Below are 5,945 nucleotides of genomic sequence, written 5' to 3' on the forward strand. Positions count from 1 at the left end.
GCACATGCGATCCCCAGTAGGGGGCGTGTAGGAGGCAGCCGACCCATGATTCTCGCTCATCATTCATGTGTGTGTCTCTCTCTCTCTCTCCTTCTCCCTTCCTCTCCGAAATCAATAAAAATATTTTAAAGATAAAAATAAGAATCACTGGGATGGTGAACTGGCAAATATTGAACCAGGAAATTCATGACTGTCTATCTATCTACATGGTACAGACTGTATATGTATCACTATGTCTCTATTATCTATGAATCATCTATTACAGTCTATATGCTATCTATCATTAATCTATAGCTATCATCTATATTATTTATCATCTATATCCATCTGTATGTCATTTACCATCTGTATCTATCTATCTCTCATCTACCATCATCCATCTATCCATCCATTATCCATCCATCTATCTATCCACTCATCTATCCTTCAATCTATTTATCCATCCATCAGTCAGCCATCAATGCATGCATGCATCCATCGATCCATCCATCCATCTATCTTTCCCTCCATCTTTCCATCCCTCCATCCACCCACCCACTTATCTATCCACCCATCATCCATCCTTCCATCCATCCATCCATTCATCCATCCATCAGCCAGCCATCAATGCAAGCACGCATCCATCGATCCATCCAACCATCTAGTCCTCCATCCATCTATCCCTCCCTCCCTCCATACATCCATCCATCCATCACCCATCCATTCATACACCCACTTTCTATCCATCCATCAGCCATCTATGCATGCATCCATTCATCCATCAGCCATCCATCTATGCATGCATGCATCCATCAATCCATCCATGCATCCATCCATCCATCCATCCATCCATATATCCCTCCATCTATCCATCTATCCATCTATCCATCCATCTACCCAATCATCCATCAGTCCATTTATCAATACATCAGCCATCCCTCTATGCATGCATGCATCCATCGATCCATCAATCCATCCATCCATCCATCCATCCATCCATCCATCCATCCCTCCATGTATCCATCCATCCATCCATCCATCCATCCATCCATCCATCCATCCATCGATCCATCAGTCCATCCATCCATCCATCCATCCATCCATCCATCCATCCATCTACCCATCCATCCATGCATCCATTTATCCATCAGCCATCCATCTACGCATCCATCCATCCATCCATTCATCCATCCATCCATATATCCACCCATCATCCATCTATCCATTCATCCATCAGTCCATTTATCCATCCATCCACCCATCATCCATTTATCCATTCATCCATCAGTCCATTTATCCATCCATCAGCCATCCCTTCATGCATCCATCCATCCATCCATCCACCCACCATATCTATCATCTATCTATCTATATCTATCTATCTATCTATCTATCTATCTATCTATCTATCTATCTATCTATCATCTACCTATATCATCTCTCACCCATCAACATCTAGCATCTATTTTCACACATCATTCTTCCATAACCTGCGACGCTCCTATACTGGAAATTCTCCACCCCAGAGCGGGCGTGGTCCCGGGATGCTGCACACGACCGCGTCCTCTCTCTCCACCATCTCACCCTGGAGGTGTCTCGCTCGGAGAAGGGACCCATCCCTCTGGTTTTACGACTCCAAATCCGTCTCCCTCACCTCCTTACGGCCGCCCTGGACCCTCCCCCCTCCTACACAGGGGCACCCCTAGAATGCCTTCCTGGGCACCCGTTGGGTGGGAGGTGGGCTCCCCCTCTTTGCACCTGTCTCTCTGAACCCCTCTGTGCCACACACACACACACACACACACACACACACACACACACACACACACATACAGTCTTTCCTGTTGTTTTGTGTATCAGACGTTGGCACCTTGTTCATGCTTCCTGCCTGCGGTGGGTGGTTGCTGCCTGGGTGTGCCCCCCGGGGGCCCACGGCCCTCCCCCTGCCAGGCTGGAGAGCAGGGGGAGCAGGGGGAGGAGGGGGGAGGAGACACAGACACAGGCCCCGGAGACACCCCACACGCTGGCCTCATCCCTCTCCTCAGCGATGGTCTCGCTGTGGGGACCGTGATCCCGGGAGGTCCCGTCGGGAGTCGGTGGGCGGGCGGACGGGGACGGTGGGTGGCACAGAGGGACCTGCAGGCCCCCAGGGAACCCAGAGCTAAGGGTGAACGTTGGGGACAAAAAGCTTGGCCTGGCTGTGCTTGTGCGTGCGTGTGTGTCTGTGTGTGTGTGTGTGCGTGTGTGTGTGTGTTCAGGCGAGGCTCACGCAAGGTGGATTTTTTTAAAATATATATATATATATATATATATATATATATATATATATATATATATATATATATATTTTTTTTTTTTTTTTTTTTTTTTTTTTTTTTTTTTTTACAGAGAGGAAGGGAGAGGGACAGAGAGTGAGAAACATCGATGACACTTATTCATTGGTGCCGTTACTCGGAGTCTGGTGAGTTCACGCTCAAGAAAAAATAGCATTTTTTATTAAAATATTCTATTGTTTTTTTTAAAAATATATTTTATTGATTTTTTTACAGAGAGGAAGGGAGAGGAACAGAGAGCCAGAAACATCGATGAGAGAGAAACATCGATCAGCTGCCTCCTGCACGCCCCCCACTGGGGATGTGCCTGCAACCAAGGTCCATGCCCTTGACCGGAATCGAACCCGGGACCCCTATCCACTGAGCCACACCGGTTAGGCCCAAGGTGAATTTTTCTATTTAAATCTTTATTGCTGAAAGTATTACCTATGTCTCCTTTCCCCCCTACACACACCCCTTTTTAACCCCTCCAGCCCGCCCTGTCCCCCACCCCAGGCCCTCACCCCACTATTGTCTGTGTCCCCGAGTGAGGCATCGATGCATACAAGTCCTTTGGTTAATATTAATATCTTCCCACCCACCCTCCCTCCCCCGCCTTCCCTCTGAGGTTGGACGGTCTGTTCAACGCTTCTATGCCTCTGGGTCTATTTTGATCATCAGTGTATTTGGTTCATTAGCGTCCACGTAGGAGTGAGGTCACGGGACACGTGGCTTTCTCTGACCGGCTTATTTTCCTCAGCATCACGCCCTCCAGGGCCCTCCGTGCCGTCTCAGAGGGTAAGAGACCCTCCTTTTTCAGGGCTGCGTAGTATTCCACGGTGTTGATGGACCACGGCTGTTTTATCCACGCGTCTGCGGATGGATAAATGGATGACTGGGTTGATAGATGGCTGATGGATGGATAGAAAGTGGGTGGATGAATGGATGGTGGATGGATGGATGATGGATGGATGGATGGATGGTGGATGGATGGATGATGGATGGATGGATGGATGGATAAATGGATGGATAGATGGATGGATGGGTGGATGGATGATGGAGGGATGGATGGATGGATGGTGGATGGATGGATGATGGATGGATGGATGGATGGATGGATGGATGGATGGATGGATAAATGGATGGATGGATGGATGGATGGATGGATGGATGGGTGGATGGATGATGGATGGATGGATGGATGGATGGATGGATGGATGGGTGGATAGATGGATGGATGGATGGATGGATAAATGGATGAATGGATGGATAGCTGATGGATGGGTGGATGGATGGAGGAGTGGGTGGATGGATGGATAAATGATGGATGAATGGATAGATGTATGAATGGATGTATTGATGATGGATAGATGGATGGATGGATGGATGGATGGATTGGTGGATAGATGATAGATAGATAGATAGATAGATAGATAGATAGATAGATAGATAGAGTAGATAGATAGATAGATAGATAGATAGATAGATAGATAGATAATAGATAGATTGATCGGTAGTGGATAGATGGGGCTCTTTGCCTGCTTTCTGGGCTGCTGAGGAAGAGGAGGGTAGGTCTCCTTTCTCTGAGCTGCTCTCTCTTAAAGTTGAGGAGAGGAAAACCCCAAACCACACAAGGGTGGTGCTCTCTGTGGGGGGCCCACCACCCCCAGGTTGCTCGGGAGGAACCCACGATCCACAATAAAGCAAGACAGTGATTTGTGGGCCCCTCCCCTGCAGGTGACCCCGAGACCTGAGGACTAAGGCAGCTTCTTGGGGACACAGTCGGGCAGGGAGGGGCCCCCTCAGGAGGGTCCGACGGATCCCGGGTCCTCCTTGTGCTGAGTACCACAGTCGGGGCGCAGAGGGGACCCCATTGAGGGGTCCTCGATGGGTAGAGGGGTGAGCAGGGAAATGCCGAGTCAGGGCAGACAATTCCCAATGACCCCCCAGTTACTGGCATCTGATCATGGTCTGATACATTTATCACCATCAACGGACCAATATTCATACTCACATCTGATCTTGGTCTGATACATGTTACCATCAATGGGACAGGGGATGTCTATTATCTATATCTATCTATCTATCTATCTATCTATCTATCTATCTATCTATCTATCTATATCTATCTATCTATCTATCTATCTATCTATCTATCGATCGATTGATCGATCTATCTATCTATCATCTATCTATCTCTATCTATCTATCTATTTATCTATCATCTATCTATCTATCCATCCATCTGTCTATCTACTTACCTTCTACCTTCTATTACCTATCACCTATCTATCTTCTATCCATCTATCTACCATCTGTCATCTATCTATCTTCCTACAATCTATTATCTATCTATCTATCTATCTATCTATCTATCTATCTATCTATCTATCTACCAATCTATGTATCACCTATCTATCTATCTTCTATATATTTATCTATCTATCTATCCTTACTCACATCTGATCTAGGACTGATGCATTGACTATGTCTGATGCATTGACTATGATCAATGGACCCATATCCTTACTCACATCTGCCCTTGATCTGATACACTTGTTCCCCCCAATTAACCAATATCCTTACCAACATCTGATCTTGATTTGATACACTTTTTATCATCAATGGACCAATATTCTTACTCACATCTGATCTTGGTCTGATACATGTTACCATCAATGGAACAGGGAATGGATGACTATCATCTATCTGTTATCTATCTATCTATTTATCATCTATCTATCATCTATCTATCTATCTATCTATCTATCTATCTATCTATCTATCCATCATCTATCTATCTATCATCTATCTATCTATCTATCTTCTACCATATATCTATCAATGTATCTATCTATCCCTCTCCCTCTCCCTCTCCCTCTCCCCCTCCCTCATTCCCTCCCTCCCTCTCTCTCTCTCTCTCTCAATGTCTGGTACCTGTAATTCTGCAAGGCTGAGTGACTGAGATGGGATACGAGCCCAGTTGCTGAGGGGAAAAACACACACACAAAACAAAACAGAAAGTGTCTCATAGCCTCTCCCAGGGGAGGCAATAAAAATATGTGCCCCAAACTCATTCACCAACATAATGATGATCATCTCATACAAGGTTCAAAAAAATCTTTTTTATTGATTTTTTTTTTAGAGATAGAAGAAGGGGGAGGGATAGAGAGATAGAAACATCAATGATGAGAGAGAAACATCGATTCGCTGCCTCCTGCACGCCCCCCACTGGGGGTGGAGCCCACATCCTGGGCATGGGCCCTGACCGGGAATCGAACCCGGGACCCTTCAGTCTGCAGGCCGACGCTCTATCCACTGAGCCAAACCAGCTAGGGCTGGGTTTATATTTTTTTAAAATATTTTTTTTCAGAAATTGGAATATGTGCACAATCCTGACATTTATAGACACATTTAAATAAATATTTGGCCCTAACTGGTTTGGCTCAGTGGATAGAGCATCGGCCTGCGGACTGAAGGGTCCCGGGTTCGATTCCGGTCAAGGGCATGTACCTTGGTTGCGGGCACATCCCCAGTAGGGGGCGTGCAGGAGGCAGCTGATCGATGTTTCTCTTTCATAGATGTTTCTAACTCTCTATCCCTCTCCCTTCCTCTCTGTAAAAAATCAATAAAAATATTTTATAAACAAACAAA

This window comes from Cnephaeus nilssonii (assembly GCF_951640355.1).
Source record: "Cnephaeus nilssonii genome assembly, chromosome: Y".
Lineage (NCBI taxonomy): Eukaryota > Metazoa > Chordata > Mammalia > Chiroptera > Vespertilionidae > Cnephaeus > Cnephaeus nilssonii.